This window comes from Euprymna scolopes, chromosome 41, assembly GCF_053919585.1.
Source record: "Euprymna scolopes isolate OS-2025 chromosome 41, ASM5391958v1, whole genome shotgun sequence".
Lineage (NCBI taxonomy): Eukaryota > Metazoa > Mollusca > Cephalopoda > Sepiida > Sepiolidae > Euprymna > Euprymna scolopes.
In genome coordinates, this window is record NC_136522.1 from 56846791 (window position 1) to 56869990 (window position 23200).

The 23200-nt window shown below is 35.9% G+C and overlaps 1 long non-coding RNA gene and 1 pseudogene across 1 annotated transcript in view; one reads left to right on the plus strand and one right to left on the minus strand.

Moving 5' to 3' along the window:
* The window catches only part of LOC145266526 (uncharacterized), a 523894-nt gene that overhangs the window by 281191 nt on the left and 219503 nt on the right, over window positions 1-23200 (minus strand). The gene's annotated exons all lie outside the window — the stretch shown is intronic.
* On the plus strand, window positions 9216-9318 carry LOC145266776 (U2 spliceosomal RNA; annotated as a pseudogene).

Here is a 23200-nt window from a genome sequence, read left to right on the forward strand (position 1 = left end):
AAAAATCTTACCTGTAAAAAAAAGAGAACTAGAAGTTAAAATCATGAAAATGTATTTTTAAACAAATTATCAAAAATTAAAGCAAACCATTTTTGTCTTACGCTGGAAAAGCTAACTTACAAAGATATTTTTATTTAGGACACATCCCTGCATCTGCAAGTAAAACTTAATATGAAAAATTTAATATTGATTGCAGAAATAATCAATTCAATCTCTGCGAAACTTTTTTTTTTATAGATGCAATGATTTCTCATTTTAGGGGATGTTACCTCTAGGAAAAAAAACTAAACTGGATACTCCACCCTGGAGTAATTTTAATTTTCTTCCTTTAACGATTGTAACGCTGGGGCATTGGGCAGCACACCCAGCTGCTAATTAAACCAACCGAGAGCTCTTTTTGTATCCTCGGTGTTCCCTTAAGTGCAATTTTTTGGATCTCGTTTGCACTTGGTTCACCAGGAGTATTATTAAGACGAATGTTATATAACGCCGTGCTGTGCTAATACAAGCTGGGGCAATAAAGTTTTCACCCTAACGAAAACACTTGTTTTATTTTAAAACTATTAGTGAAAACAAAATCACTTCAGTTTACTTGAGTATAATAAAGCGGGCATCTATTTAACGTCGCCGCCTTCAGGAACAAAGTGCCTGCATTTTCCACAAGCGTCCCGAGAGCTCTGCGGATGGAAGCGATCAGACTTGCTTTGTATTTTGGAAGGTCGTATTGGTTATGTTCTCGAGATATGACCAAACGAAGTAGTCCAGCTAAATCAGGTCGAAGGTGGAGAAGAGCCAGTGAGAAAAGAGTACTAATCGAAGCACTCTGAAGTCAAGCATGGATCTCTTTAGACCCAGGGTATGCTAGCGGCCGCCAGATTGCCCTAGAGGATCGGCACACTCTTCAGGACATCCAAGTACTCTTTACTGCTGATTTTACAGTCGACTTCGAAAATGTGAGGTGGTATTTGTGGCTCTCAATTAAAACCGCACCACGGACCATAATCGTGGCCGGGAACTTTTCAGAACACTGGGACCGTCTGTTATTTGTTGCAATCCAGTGATGCATTTTGAGGGTGATGGCAATGGTCCTGTTGTAATAACTTGGATAGGTAGAGAGCACGAGTTGTAGAGCGGCGTATGTTTGTTGAACAGTATTACTTTCGGACATGAGAGAAAGCTCCTATTGTTCTTGTGATTTATACACAACTGACCAACTAGAAGGAAGTTTACGACGAATAAAAAACTGTTTCCGTCAAACAAATGCGATCAGGTCGTATTTTCTAAGACGACAATTTTATCGTTCGGCTCTTAACATCATTTTCGACATCTGAAATGTATTTTATTTTATTTCTTGAAATTCATATTATGATAATCAGATTAAAGTCAATTGCTAGAGTAAAATTAGAGGCTACGGAAGATCATGGCGCAGAGTAGCGAAATGACCTCATAAACTACTTATATATCTGCAGGTTATTCTAAATACAAGCGGATTACGGTGAAGCAACTCCAAAATAAAATAGAACTTCTAGAGAGTGTATTCCGCATCTTTATCTAAAAACGTATATGATCACAATGTATTTTCCGTCCCTGGTTACGGTATTTGCCCGCCGTACATTGTTATTTGATTATATACTTGTTTATTATACTGTACTGTATTTTGTTTCCAATTAATGCCATATCCGGGGCTTGTACTGTATAGGAGTACGAAATTAGATATTTTGTGCTCTGTCGAATTGGTCGGGCGTATTTATGATCAGAAAACACCACTTCCACGAGTTCCCGACGCATATTCTTTTAGTGGTATTTTAAAGCAAGCAGCGAAAAAAAGGGTATACAGTGGGGAGCATATTAGATAATAGTAGCTATTTTATCCCTTGCCCAATTAGCAGATTAGTGGTTCATGCGGTGGTCCTTTACATTGCAACAATATTAAATACACGGCGATTAGCGGTTTTTGTAGATATATTATTCCGTCAAGTGCGAGTTTTTTTTTTCTAGCAATATAAAAGGAGGAAACATTTTTTTTGCAGTAACATAAAACAATCTGTTCCTTCTAAAAGTATAGTCTCCATTTTAATATTTTTAAGGTGACGAAGCTTGGAAAAGGGGTTGTACAATTAATACGAGAAAATATATTTTGCACAGATACCACAATACTCAATGCAATTTTACCAGGAATTCAATAGCACATCGGTGCTACTTACGCACACGTTCATGAGACAGGGTTGGTTTCTTAGTGTCTCATGCCGTCAATATCAGAGAGATAAACATCTCAGACCATCAATGCATAAGTTCAGTCATCATAATGTAATTCATGCAGAATAAAAATAGGAAGCATTACTTGAGGAACGCTCTTCGTATTTGTTCGATATCATATGTGAATTTTTGACCGAAACGTTTGTATAACCTTCATCCACACTCGTTTTCGATTTGTTGTTTCTTAATAAATGGTAGACTATTAAAGTACAACTCAAAGTCCAGGTTTAAATATGGATATATTCTCAGTTGAATGATGATTAATACTATGGAAGAATTGGAACTATGCACATATGAATTCAAACTTGCAGCTGGGTCAATAAACAGCAACGCCACATTTTTATTTAACGTAAAAATTTACCTTTCTATACTAAAACGATGTTTACATTTGTCTTGTTCCAGACTTCCGGCTTTTTAGGATATGCCCCCCTCCACATTAAAAATGACATTTAGTCACATTTAGCTTTCATTTGAAAGTAAATAAATACCAATACAGTGTAGTATCTGTTCTGATAAACACCAAGTTAATTGGTTCTTAATGTAGGGAAAACGCTTCTATACTAAAGCAGTTATTATTTTGCTAACATTCAGATCCCTTACTAGGAAACTGGTTTCCACCACATAAACAGCGATGTGACATTTAGCTTTCGTGGGTAAACAAATAACTACAAACAGACGGTAGTATCCGTTTTGATAGAACACTAAGTTCATTCTATCCTAAGAATGTGACAGGGAAACATTTTTAGACTGAGGCAATTTTTAACACTTGCCTTATACCAGGGTGTCCTTCTCTCGGAAACTGGATATTCCATCATATTAAAAAAAAACGGCCTATTTTTGCTCTCATGGGGAAGCAAATGAATTAGTTACACTTATCGTTTATTAAATAATAATCCTATGTATCGATCAAAATTTATACTTAAAGGTATACTAACCATCTTATGAGGTGTCTTTCATAAGTTTCCAGGCTTTTTGTGAAAACATTTACAATTGTCATAAGGTCTTGAAAATGCAGGATGTTATAGTTTTACATTTCCATGTTATTGCTAACCATCTTTTGTGATTGAAAAGGTTCAACTGAATAACTGCAGCAAGAATTTGAATACAACCGATTAAAGTCCGATTGCCACAGCTTGTTAATTAAATTAAATCTTGACATGAGGATAGTTTAGAAGAACGGTATGCAATACAAATGTGTATTAAACTTGGAAATAGGGCTACAGAAACGTATGGAATGCTTCTAGCCGTTTTCGGACCATCTTGCATGAATCGAGCATCAGTTTCTGAGTGGCATAAGAGATTCAAGGTTGGTCCAGAGTTTGCGAGGAGTAAAGCCAGAACCCAGAGTGAATTGGCCAAATAAATAATTTCATGGATAAGGACCGTCGTGTATCTATAGAGACAATAAGTGCACAGTTTTATCTCAGTGTGGGAACTGTGTACAAAACTATTCGGGAGGAACTAAAGTTTTGCGAAATTAGTCCGAAGGGGGCTTAAGATTAGAAATGAATACGTTGTCATGACCAAGATGGCATCAAGACAGTTTCTTACCTTGTTTATTCCTTAATCTCAAGGAAAACCTTAGAGAATGTCGTTATGGGACAATTGGAGAGATGATAGGAGCTGTGACGAGGGTCACTGAAACGCTTAAACAAAAAGGACATCTGTGGAGTATTCCAGAAATTGTTGGAACAGTGCAATAAGTTCATTCCAGCTACAGGGGATTACTGCGAATTTCACACGAATTTCATGTTTGTACTATCAATAAAAGTGGCTATACGAAAAAATTCTTGCAATTCATTTCGTGCACTTTGTAGAAGAGGCCTTATGCGTGTGTGGCCAACGAAGGAAAGAACTAGAAAAATAAAACATTTAATGCTTGATTTATAGCGTGTGACAAAGAGCAGTTCTTTTAGGTGATCTATGCCTTTCGATAGGTCTCCCTGTGTCCAAACGCAAAGTGGTGCGTAATTTAGTGTCTATCTTTAGTGAATGCCCGTCCTTTCGTTGTGATGAACCGTGTAAATCAATGTTAGCTTGATATTGTGGATCTAACGACAAAAGCATAAAACACTTGTTCGTCACACGTTCTTATTGCTCCTATGGCGACAATCGACAAGAAAATACATATATATATACTAGCGGGGGAACCCGGCGTTGCTCGAGTGTTTGTTTCCGGGACGGGGGGGGAGTTTTAAAAAATGTTATGGTAGGTAAGTAGGAAGGATCAAACCGGGAGTCATGAGTAAAAGTAGGAAAATAAAGTGTGAAAAAACAAAAAAAAAAAAAAACATCTGCAACGTTAACAGTTCGGCCACCAAGAAAAGTCCATTCCAGTTGTTTAGGAAAAAAAACAACAAAAAAAACAAACGACTACGGTAGGTCGGCGCGAACGTGAAAATATAATGTGAATTGTCCAGCACGCTAACCACTACGCCACAGAGCACTGCAGCTTAGTTTAGTGATTTTAAATAACTTCACATGAAAGAACTACGAAGCCAAACCGGTGTTTTCTTCTCAACTGTTCCTTGTGAACCATCCCCAAACGGTGTTAAGTGGTGGCAGGGGGAGGAGGAATTTATTAGAGAGAAAATATTTTACCACTTCCATTGATCTTAACCGATTTTGGCCGTGACTTCTCAGCAGAAAAAGTATAGAAATCTAAGATTATCGAGAAATTTGAGAAATAATAAGCCTATAACACACCTCAGATATTGTTCTGCCGTTTGTGCATATTATATTTGCATGAAATATCTTGATTTTTAATCCTATTAATGTCAAAATCAGACGGGAAAAAATGAGTTCATTTTATTTATATAGAGAAGAGAAGAAGAGATATCTTAACTTTCATGAAGTTATACATTTGGATTTTACCGTCACTGGATTTTTATCTTCCACCAGACTATCCATTCATGTGTAATCACCTTTTTCTTCACCATATTCCCTCTGCTTCACTTTTTTTCTTCAAGTAAGATATTTGACTTACTCGTTTCACCAAATACTTCTGCATGCAAAATCCGATACTGCATTTTGCTAACTCTTACGATCTAATGAGAAGGGGAGTATTTCTTCGAAACTCCGCGGATTGAGGACTATCCACTTATCTAGTATTCCATTTTCAGATTAAATGTTTTTAACTCATTGCAAACTGTTTGCTCATATATATATATATATATATATATATATATATATATATATATGTAAGAAAAAAAAAAGAGTATACGCATTTTGGAAAATGGAAATTCCTAACATGATTTATATGCATTGCTCCAGAAATTAAGAAATGTTAATGGTTACAGCTCTAGAAATCCCCTTTTAACTGTCTTATTACGACCGGCAGTTTGAAGAGCACGGATGGTCACTATCATTCAGAGCCCCTCTTTATTTATACAATTTATTTTACATCATCTATCCGTCGCTGTATATTAAGGAGTTCGTTTCAGTCAGCAATTTACAAGTAACTATACACCTTTTTAGTCGATATTGCTTGTACAAAAGTGGCGTTCATAATGAAAGTTATATAGGAGTTTCCAGTGCAGAATAATCAGCAGGGCACATCACGCCGAGTTCGGAATAAAGCAACATTTCATATATTTTAAAAACAATGAAGTAACAAGTGCAGATTAAAAGGAGTATATTGAAAAAAAGACGTATAAGAAGTAGAAAGGAGAAAGCATGAGTAATTAGGATAATAAAATCCAATATATAAAAAGCTATGTATCCGTCGGTCTCAATATTTTCAAACTATCTCTTCCGAAACTAAAAGTCAAAGAGTAGCTTTATGCGCCTCAAATGATTATCTTTTATGGATCGTTATTTTATATATCCTTCACCGGTTATAAGTTTTCAAGATGGCATAAAGGAGTCAAAATTGAAAAATAATCGTTATACTTTTGTACATTCGTCTTACTTTATTTAATTTTTAATCAGTTCATCAGCGTGTCATCTTAGTACACTGGTAGCGTCATCGGCTTTGAATGCTACAGATTTGCTTGCGGCTTATAACACCCGAACACTTTATAGTCGTGATTTCAAAAGTAAAAGAAATTAATATATTTAAATGTATTGTTCCACCAAGCAAAGCCGGCCCTTTATCACCGCTACTCGTTTATAATAATACTAGCAGGGGTGCCCGGCGTTGCTCGGGTGTTAATTTTTTAAAACGTTGACCCCTATTATGACCCCTTAAAATTTATTGTTTCGGGCTCAAATCACTTTATTAAGTTAGATCCATGTTCAAGGAACCTAAATCTAAAATTTCAAGTGTCTAGACCCAAAATTGTCGGAGGCGTTTAGTAGAGTTCCTAAAGGTCAAATCGTTGAAATTTTACCCCTTAACATCCAAATTTCTGGCTGACCCCCCCCCGTCACATCGATTTTCCCAAATCTCAGTACCTTGTATATCAAATTTTGTAGTCTGTAGACTAAAAATTGACAGAGTTATTGCGTAGGGACATGTATATAAACAGACACACACGCGTTCACTTTTATAGATATAGATAACCATCATAAATAATCAGGAATTTTTATATAGATCCATTTTATTCCTATCAAAAATCATCAGTGCAACGTATCCAAATTGAACACACGACCCCAATGATAGACGTCAATTTTTTTAAAAATTTGACCCCTATTATGGCCCCTTAAAATGTATAGTTTCGGGCTCAAATCACTTTATTAAGTTAGATCCAGGTTCAAGGAAACTATCTAAAATTTCAAGTGTCTAGACCCAAAATTGTCGGAGGAGTTTGGTAGAGTTCTTACAGGTCAAATCGTTGAAATTTGACCCCTTAACAGCCAAATTTCTGGCTGACACTCGTCACATCGACTTTCCCAAATCTCAGTACCCGTTATTTCAAATTTCGAGTCTATAGACTAAAAATTGACAGAGTTATTGCGTAGGGAAATGTACACAGACAGACAGACAGACAGACACGTTCACTTTTATAGATAAATTTAAAAAAGTAAAATTCATTACGAATAATGTTTTTTTATCAATTTTTATTATTTCTTTATTATATTGTACATAATATGTATTAGTAATTTCATCAAGTAAATAAATGCAGCTCACCTTTCTAAACATCTGAGACAGGTCAATACGCATAAAACAATGAACAAATGACGTGGTTTAATTAAGAATGCATATTTCCTCGTCCTTGGAACATTCCGTTCAGTTTTTACGTCTGCAGTCTTGTATTTTTGTTTTCTTCAATTTATACCCTTCAGATATTTAAAGGTCAATTTTTACTGTATGTCAAAATGTCTCATGTATGAAGTTTCAGTGTAGATAATTTGAAATGCGAGTTTGTAAATGACATTCTTCAAACAAATCTACTCTCATATATATAAGCCTGAAGAGTCCTAGAGTGGATGAAACGCGGAATATTCAGTGTAGCTTAATCGACGTATATATTTTATAGCATATATATATATATATATATATATATATATATATATATATATATATATATATGCACACACACACATATGCAAGATAAAGAAAGGGTATGAGCAGGGTTTCTGTCAGTCTACTATACTCAGTATACTCGTTGGGAATATACGGATATCTGTAAAAGCTGGTTTTTGCGGTAATTTATTTTTATTTCTGTAACACTAGACGTTATTGTCTGAGGCCGAGTACATGTGTTGTTTGTATTCGACCCTGGTTTCGAGTTCTGAGTTCCAATATATTTTACTAAAAGCCAAAAGAAAGATGAAACGATTATACATCTCTGCTGTTTAACTGTGCGTGTGTGTGCGTGTGTCCTTGAAGGGTTCGAATCTCATGATCGGCTGTAATTGTGAAACCCTGCGCTGACTATTCCCGAAATGGTGAAACACTAGTGTCTGTAGGTATTTTAAAATTGTGGCGATAATTATGTCAGCCCCTTTCAGAAGTTGGTTCTTATTGCTGCTCACTTTAAATTTGAAACAAAAGTCCATTACTTAAGCTAGAATGCGTTGCTCATGATTAGAACACTCTGGACGGTAGTTTCGACATTTAAAATAAATGTTCAAATTTCAACGATATTTCTCGCGGTTAAAATTAGCCGTATGGTTAGTTTCTTGATAATGGTTCGCATCTCCCGACCGGCTGTTATCGTGACACTCTTCACTGATGATTCCTAAAGGATGAAACACTAGTGTCTGTAGGAATTTATATATTACTGGAATAATTTATCTCTGAATTCAAGCTTGTGGTGCAATCCGGGAAAATGTGGCGCGTTTCATCACAAATCGCGAGAACTTTACTACTAATAAATCTATATATCAATAAAAGTGAAAGTGTGTGTGTATATTTCCCTACGCAATAACTCAATTTTCAATCTACAAACTCGAAAATTGATATACAGGGTATTGAGATTTAAGAAAATCTTTGTAATCAGTTTCCGGCCTGAAGTTTAGTTGTTAAGGGGTCACCTTTGAGAACTCTACCAAAGTCCTCCGCTAATTTTAGGCACATAAAATTGAACTCTAGATATAGGTTCATTTGGCATGGGTCTAACTTAACTTGATTTGAGCCCAAAAAATAAATGTTAAGGGTCAAAGTTTGGAAAAATTTGACCTCTGCTCTCTACTAAATTACTCAGACAATTTCTGTTCTAAACATTTGAAATCATACATGAAGTCTATTCAGAGATAGGACAAGCTTTTTATCGGTTTGGGTCGAAAATTTGAGTTACCAATATAAAAATTTATGTTTGCATGTCTGCCTAAAAGTTTCGACAGGAGCGACGGATTTTCACAGAATAACTATCGCTTTGAAGCTCGACCCTTTCAGACGATAAATACCGAAGAATTGGCTAAAAACTTTAATTTCTTCACCCTCAACTGGCCACTTTCCTACAGGGAGGGGTCGCTTTTTTCGCCGATATTTTCCAATGTCATCCCCTCTGTTCGATTGTCTAGCCTTAATTTAACTTGTGACTAATATGCTCGATGGGGAAGCAAATAAGTATAACTTTTCTTGGCCTTTTGGCCAAGATCAAAGTGTAGTATCTGTTCTTACATGCTGTACTTTTTTTTTTTTTTTACTTTGTGATATAAAGTGGGGTATCATTTTTTGTATTAATTTAATGTAAAATGATCACCCACTTTACAACCAGTCAGTCTCAAAGTCAAGTCATTCTTCAGATCATTCAAGTTGTTTTTGAAGGATTCCAGTTATTTTTTTAAAGTATTCAAGCCATTCTTAAGGTCATTCAATTCATCCTTATGTTCATTAAAGGCATTCTAAGTCATTTACTTTTTATTTATTGAAGTAATTTCAGCCCATTTTTCGGTCATTTTAGTTTATCTTTTAAAATTTCATGTCACTCCTATATTCACGCATTCATTACACGAGAGCCCATGACTAATGGTTATCGGCCTTGTTTAAAACATAAATAATACAAAAAAAATGATTACAATAAATTCCTTCCATTTCCCATAAGAAATTAGACGCTAGGTCGTTTTTTTTTTTGTCTCCTTTATTAGCGAGGTGGGGACGCCCGGCTTTAGCCGGTTCTAAAATAAGTTTAAAGATGATATTTAAATGTGTCCATTTATCTGGAAGATCCGTGATTTCGAAAGTTAAAAGTATTTGGGTGTTATCAGCTAGAATTGAAGACGAAAGCAACTGTAGCATTCGAAGCAGTTGTCATTACCGTTGTACCAAGGTGACACGCATGTGAACTGACTAAAAATTAATCACAATGAATATACAAAATGTATAACGATGGTTTTCAATTGGGACTCAATTGATCCCTTAAAAACTATTTTACCCGGCTAACGGTCCATAAAAGAACGGTTTATAAAAATAATCCAATCATTTGAGGCCCGAGCGCCGCTCTACGACTTTTAGTTTCGGTTACGATAGAGCTTGAAAATATGGAGAGAGTGTCGAGCCTCGAAAGACAAAGGATACCCCTTTGTAGAGGCAGCTGCGCGTGTAATTGTGAGGTAAAGGTTGCGCAACCCCAACCACACTTCTAACACTGTTTGAATTCAGTCGCAAAGAAAAGTCAAGGGCGACTGGAAACAATGCCGAGATAAGCGGAGAGCACATACAGCACCTGGAAATTCCAAATGGTCACCCATTAGGTGCTGACCAGGTGCAACGTTACTTAACTTCGGTGATCCAGCGAGAACCGGTGTGTCAACGTGATTATGCCGTAAAGAGTACATTTTATAGATTATTAGGATCACTATTTTTTTTATTTATTTCTTTTAATATTGTTCTCTTTCCTACCTTTAAAATGTCATCATAGACGACGCATAGTATAATCCGCCGGATGACGTCATGTTCCGGGCAAATTTGGGCGGGCACTTAGATACATATTAAAAATCTGCACACGTCCTTTTTTTTTCGGCCTAATTTTCCACTACTCGCCCCCCCCCCACTTTCATATATTTCCATTATATTTTTGTAAAGTCGAACAGAATGAAGGAAGAAAGCGACCACGTGTCTGCGCGTGTTGTCTTACCTGCTGGGAGGATCACAGGGAGGGCAAAAAATTAAAAAATGGCTGCTGTGGTTTTTGTAGGTAGGTAGGTAAGTTTTTGTTTAACGGCACATCAACCCTATAGGTCATTTCATGCCATAAAAGGTGAAGAGAATATTCTTCATTTGAGACTTTGGCCAGTGGTTTGCTTTATTTTCAAATAAGTTCCAAAAGTTTAATTTTTCTCAGGAAATCTAATATTTTGTAAGGTGTTTCTTTTTCAAATATTGTTTTAAGGTTTTGTTCCTTGAAATATTTCGTACGAATATTTTCATATTTTTTTACATTTCATTAATACGTGTTTAATGGTTAGTGGTTGTTGGCAGATTCTGCATTGAGGGATACCTTCTGCTTTCAGAAGGTATTCATGTGTTAGTCTTGAATGACCAATTCGGATTCTGGTGAATATAGTGTCTACTTTTCGTATTGGTATTATGGTTCTCTCTTGCCCAACATTTGGGTGTATTTCTTTAAGTTTGTTGTTTAGTTGTTCGTCCCATAGTTTTTGCCATTTTGTTTTTATGTAGTAGTTTATTTTAGTTTTCCTATCCGTGTATGGGATTTTTCTGTTTGAAGGCATCAGCTTTGTTGCTTCTTTAGCTAGTTTGTCAGCTTCTGTATTTCCTCTTATGCCGACATGACTCGGTATCCATGCTAGTACTATTGTTTTATTATTCTTTATTTGGTGTTGGTATGTTTCTATAATTTCCAGGATGGATGGGTGGTTTACTTTCCCTCCTTTCAATGCAATTAAGCTGGACATGGAGTCACTGAAGATAAGGAATTTGTTTTCACTAGACTCCTGGACCAGTTCAAGAGCCATCTTAATAGCCTGTAACTCTGCAGTGTATATAGAGGCACCATCTGGTAATCGGATTTGCTTGTGTGCATTATGCATTTTTGCTGCTGCTCCTACTTTTCCAGTTATTTTTGAGCCATCTGTATAGATGGTTTTGTATGTGGAGTATTCATCCCTGAGTTCTAGGAATTTGTTTTGATAGGTTTGATTGCTAGTCTGTTTTTTGGCCATTTTGATAGTGTGGTTTTTGTAAGATTATTGAGCGATGACGTCAGTCCTCACGTGACTTTTCTGGCCGCCGATTGGCTGATGACGAACGCTTGGACAATAAAAGGAGTATGTTCAGAAGAGCGACGACAGTGTGTATCAACTGCACCAGTGTGATTAGAAGTTCGACGTGTGTGTTAATCAACTGCCGTAGTTGCGAAACGAATTCAATTTAAGCTTCCCTTTTCCTTATTCCCAGATTTCGTTTTCTTTTTGCCTCTCATTAAATACCATTCTACACTATACTATATTTTAATCCTATATTTACTCGTACGTTTCCCCTCTTTTCATATACCTCTATTATAAGTAATTTTCAAAGTGTCTCATAGCGTTTCTCTTGTCTATTCTTTCTGTTCCATGATATTTTCTTGTACAATTCTTTTTCGGCCTTCATAAGTATAGAGGAAAGCCAAACAGGTGGAGAGAAGACGTGTTTTTTTTTTAAATTGACATTTTAGTTATGCGTCCAACCAATATATCATAAATCGAAATGAACAGCTAAAAATAAGTGTCGTGGGTTCAAACTCCGCACCAAGAGGAAAATGCAACTCCTAGATGAAGGGACGTTTAATTGGAATTGCAATCGGAACTTGTTGAGGTATCGACATCGGCGCATTTTTGTGACTAATCACCGGTGCTAAAAACGATTCATTTATTTATTAATTGGATTTAAAAGTTTTTTCACTACTGGTATTAATAACAAATATTTGATTTTAAACTACCAGTAAAACTAAATATATCATCCTCACCACAATGTGATTTACGTTTGAAAAATATGCTCATTTCATAAGTGTTTTTACAGGAATCAAGAAAAATATAAATATTTTATAGTTTAATATTTTAAGGTTTATAAAGAATCAGAATCATTAATCATATTCGAATCGATGAAAATGCTGGAATCTTACTTTCAGTAATATTTACCTTCCTGCATTCTTGTCCTTCATTCTAACTTACTAGTAATATATAGATAAATATTTGTTATTTATCTTGTGTCGCACTTTTTTCTTCTGAGTGATTGTCGTTTAATAGTTATGCCCTTCCATTTCTTGTAATAGATAATTTTACCAAGGATTATTCATGACGAGATTTGGTTTCGGTTATAGCGGAAGGAACTCCAGTTATATATTTCGATTCAATCCGATGAACCCAAGTCAAGGATATTTTTTTTTTTTTTTGAAATCACAACTATTATATAAGAATCGATAGAAAATTGAATTTATGATTATATATACGAACTCTCCATGAATTAAAATATATTTAAGCGTATTTTACGACCGGGCTACTTAGTTGAATAATTTTGCAGTTTTAGCAAAAGAGCTACAATAATATCACGGCGTTTCGATTTACGTTTAACATCCACAGAATGCCAATATATATATATATATATATATATATATATATATATATTATATATATAATATATAATAAGGCCCGTTGTGGAATTTCCACAGATCCTGCTAATTCCATATTTCTTTTCTCACTATTTCTTAACTTCGCGTTTCAAATCTTGCCCATATTCCTTTATTTCTTCGTACCTTTCCTTACATATGTCTTCCGTGGTCTTTTTTTTAGCCTCCGCTTTTTGTTCATTTTTACCTTTGTTTTTACTTTTCCATCTTTCCCCGCATTATTTCATTTTTGTATTTATTCGCTTTCTGCCCTCATTATCGTTTGCCTTGCTCTTCTTCGTCTCCTGTTCTTACTTCATACCCGCCTTTTCTTCCAATCCTTTTGTTCCACAATTATGTCTATTACATCTTCTATCGCCTCTTAACTTTTATTTACTTCCTCCACACACCCTTCTTTAAAGGATACCCTACCATCCTCCATGTTCCAACCATTTCCCTTTTGAACTAAACCTTTGCTCTTCATTCGCATAAACTTGTTTCAGCCAGCAAAGCGTAATTAATCTCAGATCAAGGTGACGACGCGAGAACTTGCTAAAATGCCCAAACAACCTCCGGTCTTAAGCACGAGGATCAAGTCCTCCTGATTAAGTATCCGGAATTAACTTCGCATTTCAATATACACAGATTATTGAATTAAGCCAATGATATCGAAGCCAGCCGTAAACTTGACCGCCGCCCAACGCCATTGGCAGCGGTTCATTTCGATTAATTAAACGAAACTCGCACCGAAAAGAACTGTTAATTGTCACAATTTTTTTCACTCCTATTCGTTTATGCGCCTTTCTAAAGGAAAGGTTTTTTTGTTTTTCCATTCATAAAATAGGACCAATAATTTCATTTATATGCAGCTTACGATGTTGACTTCTATTGGGTAATCTGGTGGTTAGATTGACGTTTATGCGGTATGTAACAGCGTATATGAGCGCGTGGGAAAGACTCAGCAACAGTGAAGTATGGCTGGATTGCGAAGATATTAGCGTCAGCAGTAGCCGAAAGAAAAGCGGATATGCAAATTAGGAAGTGTGCGCGAGAAGAAAAAATACACCACCTGCTCTGAGTAAAAACAAAGTCGCCGTCGAAGAAGACTGACGTAAAACCAGAAGGTAAGAATGGGCCGGCTGTGTCCAGCATGCGGACGGAAAAAAACCTGTCAGTCAAAAATGGACAGGTAACAGCGAGAAACTTGAAGTGGTGCCGATAGTAACGGTGATAAAAATGTTTTATTAAAAAGAAAAAAAAACAATGCAGATGTGGTTCATTTATATTCCTGTTTTATTTGTCCATCTGAAACGTAACGGCTACGCTACATGTATAGACAAGACAAAAACCGAACATACAAAGTATTCAAAGATAATTTTTACAAAAACGCTAAAAGTATAAGTTTTTACCGACTTGTATACTTTTAAAATGTAAAAATTGATTTTATGAACATTTAACCTCTGAATATGTTATTGTCAATTTCACTAAGCATAACACGTAAATACAAATTTGCTATCGGTTTTGTTCCAAGGTTATTGCTAATTTCAGAGATGAATGTTAGCAAAATACTTGAGGCATGTAGGGTCCCCCGTGAGTGCACAGTGAACGAGATTTAAAAAAAAAAAAAAAAAAAAAAGATAAATTTCAGCATTGCCTCACCTCCTCTATTTAGCATGCAAAAAAAAAAATATATGACCAAGTCCGTTTGCCCCCCTCTGTTTAGTCCCCCAAAGCCTTAACATGTTTAAATTAGAGTTCAACACCATGCAAAACTGCTAAATAGACATACACAGAAAATTAAACGGCAACTATGATAAACTTGTCCCCAAAATGGAGTGTTTTATTGGCCTAAAAGAGCCTCTGCGGCCCATCAAGACTGAAAAAAAGATATAGAAATCAGTTACAACTTTTCAAAAAGTCTTAGAAATCCAAGCCATTTTTATTTTTTATTTTTTTTAAATACGCACAAAAGTGTCAATTTTAGCCATTTTAACCCGAAAGGCACCCCTAGTAGGGCAATCTGAGTTTTCCCGGAAAATCAGTTCTGTTACGTTTTATACTCGTGATTAATGAGTGTGCAAAATTTTAAAAAAAAAAAAAATGTCAAGGCCTAGTTATTGAGAAAAGTGCGGACAGACGAACGGCCAAGGGTGAAATCACAAGTCCACGCTCCTTTTGTCGGAGGGGAGGGTGTCTTTCCACCTCCTACCCAAAGTCAGGGAATGTCAAACGGACGAGGGGTTCATTTTCAGGTAACTTATTAAAGAATCACTTAAGGCACGGATAAAAGTTGACGCATGGATTGGAAATTGAAAAATATCAATGTCTCCAAAATACACATATCGATGCGTCATCTCTTCCCAACTATTACCTAAAACAGAACTGTGTGCGAGTTCGTTCCCTATGGACGCGATAACGGATGGACTGGTTATGAACATTCACATAAGGTGAATTATCTAGCCGTCAGTGTTCTTAAATAGTTTTTTTTCGGAATGTCATCGATAAGTATCGATAAACGATAATCTAAATATTCGAATGAAATAAGATCGGGCGGTTCTAACCAAAGTGACACCTTACACTGCCTAATACCCAAGTGCGTTCGCGAAGTTTTAAATTTAAATTCAAATCATTATCACCGCAAAGCAGTAAGGACAGGCACATAAAACCTCTCGAAGGTTTTTGATAATATCGAGGCGCGTTCGAAATATGTTTTTGTTCAGAGCACAAATAAATCATGGTACTTAGCTTTTGAGTGTTTAAATTTAGTTCCAATCATTATAAACATTTTTTCTGTCTTGGGTGAAAACATTACATGTTTTGACCCATCTGAGACGCCTGTTTAGTCGTTAAAGATAGCGTGCGAGAAGAGAAAAAGAGCGAAAGATGAGGGGGGGGGAAAGGCTCCCGCGAATTTAAACAGTCGGAAATACAGTTTACCAGCCCAACATTGTCTTGCGTTGATCAGTTGTTGGTACAGCGATATCCTCAAGCGGCAGTATATCCCAGAGAGCTGATATACGGATGGAAAATTCGGCTCTTCGCCAGTTTAACCGAAATCTCGGATGACACAGCTTCAGCTCGCGTCCTCTCGATCTAAGATCGATTAACGAGGCGAAGAGAAAATCCTAGGTGGGGTCGTAATGGTATTGAAAGAAAAGTATAGGCCAAAATTAGATCGCCACTCGGTCTTTGGCGCTCTAGCGAGAAATAGTTCAGGCATCTCCGATGAGCCACGTAAAGAATGCCATGAAAACCTCGCACCGACCGAGTCGCCTGCTTCTGTACTCACTCCATTTACAGATAATTTCCATCAAACACTACTTAAAGAAAAGGAGTTATTTTAAGGCCAAACATTAAATCTATATAGTAATAGCTTAAACGTTTGTACGGACGTATGTCATGATTTAAGGATTATACATCATTAAGTAGCATAGTCGTTGATAACATACTAAGAATATTAAATTAGTACATAGAGTAATTTTCGTTGTATGCCATCAACTTTTCATTCATACGATCTGATCACCTAAAAGGCAGTGGGGGAAAAAAAATCAAATAAAAATGATTTCGCTTTTGGGCCGTACGCGAAAACACCTTCTGGTCTTCTTACTAGGACCAAAGGGTTGTATCTGGTTTATCTAAAAATAGTATGATGATATTGTGTGGTGTCCGTTCGCGTCGGATACCCATAGAACAGCAATGTGTCCTCGACTCATAAGGATATTACAGATAAACGGTAAAACGGGCATTTATTCAGACATTAATTCGACAACCAAGAATAGCGTCATGGAAGAATGGCTAAGAAAATCTTAATTCTCTCATTCAATATATATATTCGACAATTTTATTTTTTTGTGTGTGTATTAATATAAAAAAAACACTTTTCTATATATTTAAAAAGAACTTACCACATTGTCATAGGGATGCTGAATGCAATTTATTTACAAAAGATATAGCTGAACTCTTATTCACTTGCTAACTATAACATCTAGCACCAACAGATTATGGACAGTGTAGTCTAATTGTGTGTGTATATATATATATATATATATATATATGGTCTGTGTGAAATAATAAAAGTTACATACATACATACATGTTCACTTTAGATCCGCCTTACCCCTCAAAGACAAAATGAGCTATGCCCACGCAGAAATTACACGCATACGCAACAAGTGTACCAATATAACCAACCAAGGTCTGCACACTAACAATCTCCTACACACACTCTCCGTAAACGGCTCTCCTAATTCCACCTTATCCTCACTCAACGGAAAACGCCAACATCTCTCTCTCTCTCTCTCTCTAACACCTTCAATGATAGAATCTCCACTGCTATCCGCAGAGCCATACACCACGAGAAGCTAGACATACAACTTATCCACACCGGCACCACCTTAAGACAGTACCTAACCCGGAAACGTCCATCACATACACCCGACGCTTGCTCCCTATCAAACTGTCCCATCAAATATACAGTCAAATGCTTGCGCGCCCACGTGGTCTATTACCTGCAATGCACGAAAGGCAACAAATCATACATAGGGAGTACCACTAGACCAACGCATTAAAGAACATAAACACCAGAATTTCATCATTCCACAAACAATCTCATGCAACAGCACTAAACATAATATTCGCGTTTATATCCTCGCCTCAGTCAGAAACGTTGGAAACCTTAGAATTGCAGAATCTTATCTCTAAACACAAACCCTCCTTGAATAACAGACTAGAACTGAGCTCTCCTTTTATCCTTTGACCCCCACCATTACAAGCGAACCAGAGCAACGACAATACAAATTCTAAAAAAAAAAAAAAAAAAAAAAAAAAAAAAAAAAATTAAATAAAATAGAAAATATACGAATACAAAAAATGCACATATATAAATTGAAGTATATAAAAAAAATTAATAAAACAGTTACCCATAACAAGATAGAACACAAAACAATAAAATAAAATATATATGTAACCCTAATAAAAAAATAATCCGATAGAATTATCCCCTTTAGACAATAATTTAGTCGTCACTACAATAAAAAATATATATAAATAAGCGCTTATACACGTAACATAGACAGAATCATAAGTATCATATTATAACTGAGTATTATCACCTTCAACACACGAATACAGATACATAAAAGGTAAAACGAAATAAAAACATTAAAACACAACAACTAAAAACAGAACACAAATAAATAACAGCTTCAACAACAGCACCGGAGAAACGTGAACAAAAAAAAACAGTAACAATTAATTATGCAATATTATATAAAATAAAATATATAAATACATAAATATATAACCGAAGCTTACAACAGAAATAATATAATAAATATATAAGTAAAATAAAGTCCTTCTGCAGGACTGCCACGCTCTCTCCGCCATCTTGAATCCACTTTTTTCTTCTATTTTGAAAAAGAGGTACCTTTCTCTCGAAATTAATCAGAGTTCCACACCACCCACGGACTTTACAGACACCGGACATTCCAGCAACTTGGTAATAAATAATTATACATTGAAGTGTAGAATGATAGCCAAATAAAGGTTAGACACTCCTCTATTAAACCATACTCGTCTACATCTGTTTTTCTTTTTTGCTTAATCTTTTCCGGTCTTCCTCCGCATTGTTTTTGGCTTAAAAAAAGAAAAAATTATATATAAAGTTTTTGTTTATTGGTAGAAAAGACATTTTGAAATATTTAAAATTATTTAACGATTTAAAAGAGTTTTCATTCAATTTATTACAGTATCACTGCAATATTTGTATCCATGTTAAGACAGAAAATACAATGTTTGTTTCCTATTTTTTTTCTGTGTCCCGTATACCGAATAATAGCACTAAACTTGAATACCGGATGCATGCATACTCAATACCATTTTTCGTGCATTCATGGTAAATTTGGATTATGTCTTTAACCCGGGTCTCTTAATGTTTTGTTTTTTTCTACTTTATAATTATATTTGCGTTGCCCGGATGTGGGGAAGTCATGTAGTAAGGAATATAGGTACGAGTCCCGGGCAGGGAAAAGGTTAAAAACAAGTGATAGTAGCGGAGGGGGGTAGGATGAATGGCCAAACAGTAGATTGCTCAGATGGATAGAGGTGTAAAAATATTGCGAGGTCCCCGCCCTTGCCCGGAGGTTGGGAGGTTAAGAGTAACTAAATTAGCGAGAAAAAAGTGGTAGTAGGCAGACAGGCTTGAACCCTTATCCAAAGGAGGAAAAGCATGTGAAAAGACGTAAGGTCTTAGTCGATGTTGTGTAGAGCGTGTAAATTTAACGTAGTTTATTGAAAGTAGATGATGACTTTACAAGAACTTCGACGCTAAAAACGACACCCTCTTGCACAAAACTGCGGAAGTTAGAGTAAAGTAATGAATGTTTTTGGCCAATCTTGTGATATTTTTTGTCCGAAGGACCAAGGTGTAAACTGGTCAGGATTTATTGCTTGCGTTCAAAGATTTTGCCCTTTACATATACAGATTTATGTCAGTTCTAATTCTTTTTTTTCCCTAAGTAAAATCATTTTCAACTGCGTTATTTCCAATCAGCCATTTGTTATCCGTTCGCAACCTGTTTTATCCACCATCTCCATTCATTTCCAGCCTCTCTTTGAATAAATAATCACTTACGATTATATGGCAATGCATTTTTATAAAGCCCCAGTGTCTGTTCTATATTTTTTTAGATTAATATCAAAGTGATAAACTATTTTCTGTGAACGGAAAACTCCTTCAAGTTACATTAGTGTACAAAACAGCGATTCTTCCTTTTATTAAAATAAAACTTGTGAAAGTGTATCTCTTTGCTCCCCCGGTAGGAGGGTGGACCTGTAAATTCATCCCTTGCCAGTTAGTATGTCCAAACTTTTCAATTACTACGCCTTGGAATTTTTGCACAAACATTAAACAGGATATGAATAAAATCGGAACAGAATGGATTTTCCTGGAATACTCAGAATTTGCCCCACTAAGAGTGCCTTTCGGGTTAAAAACGCCTAAAATTGAGACTTGTTTTAAATATATATATATATATATATATTTATATATATATACAAAATAAAAAATTGGTAACTTGGATTTTATAAAGCTTTCTTAAAAGTTGTAACTATCCAATTTCTATATAATTATGTCTATACTTCACGATGACTGTTGTGTGCCAGGGTCTCTTTTAGGACTAATAAAAAAAAAAAACTTCCATTTTGGGGAAATCTTTTTACCATATTTGTCCAAAGTGCTCTGTACCTGTCTATTTAGCAGTATTGCATAATGTTGAACTCGGATGTAAATATGTTATGGCCTTGGGAACTCCTGGGGGCTAAATGGGGGGGGGGAATGCAGGACAGTCATTTTTTTTTCATAGTGAAGAACTCAAATTTACAGATGTTAAGACCTAAAAATGCACCATATGTTCATTTTCACCAGGATTTGACATCGACTATGGAATTTTGGGGCTTCTTGGGGGAGGGGGCAAATTTAATCATTTTTATGCTTCGTTCACTGCACTCCTGGAGGGGGCATGCGTACTGCAATTGTTTTCATTTGAAAATAGTGATAATTATAACGAAAAAAATAACTCCATTGATAACGTAATTAATATATTAGTACAGTGCAAAAGTTTAATATCTTATTTTTTAATGAAATACCGTGTTCTTCCTGACGTTTCTTCGAAGAAAACTTTCATTTTTTCCCCCTCGAACACTTGAACTTTAAAGCCTGCGCGGAATTTCGAATTTAACCATTTAGTTTTATCAAGAATGGTAACATTCTGATTAATTGAGACCTGATTGGATAAAAGTAATTCACAATTATATTCTTTTAGAGCGTTGTGCGCAGTGATAACAACCTTTCACACCCAGAAGATTAAATTACAATTAAATTTACATAGCACATTATACACTAAGGCGGACGGTTATATAAAAGACAAGGACATGAAGCCAGATATGTTATGTAACCAGCCTGAAAGAACTTCGCTCTTTGATGTCACTATCCGAAATACCTATCGCCTTATTAGAACTAAACGGGAAAAGGTAACCAAGTATCAGGACGCCAAGAATGATTTAAAGACACCATGGTCTCTGAAAGACTTTATACCGGTTGTGATAGGTTGGTTGGTTGGTTGGTTGTTTTACGGCATATCAACCCTTTTCAGGTTATTTAATGTCGAATCCAAAGATTTTGAAGAAAAATATTTAATAGCATATATTTGTTTTCAAGTCATTTTCTATTTAACCCATAGTTGGGACCCTAACAGGTACTACCACTCCGGGTCAGAGTGGATCTGGGAGCAATGGTAATTTAAGGGTGGCTCCACACTCCCCAAAGCCCACAAGCTGCGGCCTCACCACAAGCTGCGGCCTCATCATATTTTAAGGTCATATCCAGGACCTCCAGTGAGGGACTTTTACCCTCTGCAGGGGGGGGGCAGTCGGTGTATTCTAATGCCCCACCGACAGGGCCGGTTTTGATAGGAACAACCGGCGCAGTGAAAAAGAATATTACGCATCTGAAATACAGATTTTAGCCATAAAGAGAACATCTAGTCTGAAAAGAGATTTCTGCTATGAATCCAAACCGTAATTCAAGTGTTAATCTCCTAATTCATTTTCGGCTATCTCCGAAGACGATGCATCTGATATTTATAATAAAAAGAGGCCAGGTTAAATTTGAAAATAAAATGTATTCGAATTCAAAACAATCTGGTATGAGCAGATTTTTATGTAGATTTTGTTTAGGAAATATTTTTGGTTGGTTGTTTTACGGCATATCAACCCTTTTCAACTTATTACTTTCCGAATCTAGTGATTCGGAAGAATTTTTACTGGAATATGTTTTTTTTTAAATTGGTTTCTATGTGACCCATAGTTGTGACCTTAACAGGTACTACTACTCCGGGTCAGAATGAACCTTGAAACAAGGACCATTAAAGGGTGGCTCCACACTCCCCAAAGCCCACAATATGGGACCTCCTCATCGGATATACTTTAAGGTCATATCGAGGACAAATTTCTAGTTGTGGGATTATCGTGATGAGCCGGGTATAAACTTTGCATGCGTCTCGCAGTGATTGCCAACAATACATTCTAGTGTACATTGCACTGTAGAGAGGCTACAGTTGATTTGTTTAAAATTTTTATATATGTCAGGTTGTTGCATATAGTCTTGCAGTTTCATAAAAAAATTTGTTCTAAAATATATTTTTATATTTGTCAAAGTGCCTATTATTAGAAAGCACGTATCCTCTTCTACAAGATAAAAGGTAATTTTTTACTTTATTTTTTTGCTTATAGAATGTTTTCCTCTTTTCTTCAGACCCGTCCAAAATAAAGTATAACGAAAAAATAACATTATAAAGTAGATTAAAAATCTACTTTTCGACTGTAATCGAAGTTAAAAATCGAGCGAAGTCACGAAATATATTTTTGCCGTATATGGAGAAAACGCTATAGCTGAAAGAACTGTTCGAGATTGGTTTATCAAACACGACAATCTTGGTCTCAATGAGCGTACTCGTTTCTGAAGATCAATGAACAGATCAACTCAGGGTTGGTTTTTTTTTTGTTTTTTTAAGGGAGATGCCCCTCAGAAATGTAGAGAATTGGGCGAAAGGATTGTGTGTGATTTTGCGACTATTTCACGCCATCTGTCGGTGGCATTCACACGAAATTTTGCTATTTACATCTGTTGTAAAAAAAGGAGGGTCTTCTGCAACAACCTAATAGCTTGAATTAAAGTTTAAAACCGTATATGTCAAGTGTCATGGTTCATTTTGAACGCATGCTCGTCATATCAGGGAACCTGCTTTATGTGAGCCTTTAAGCTTGTGCGGTAGTAAACTTCTCAAACGCATTTGTAATACGAGACTAAGCTGTTTACTGTTAAAACCGCCTGGTCTTTCTTTGCTCGGATTATTTCGATTTGCGATGCTTATCGAAGGCATTCCTATACACAACTTAAGGTGAGATTACTGCCAGGCTCATGAAGTGTGTGTGAAATGTCATAATTAACC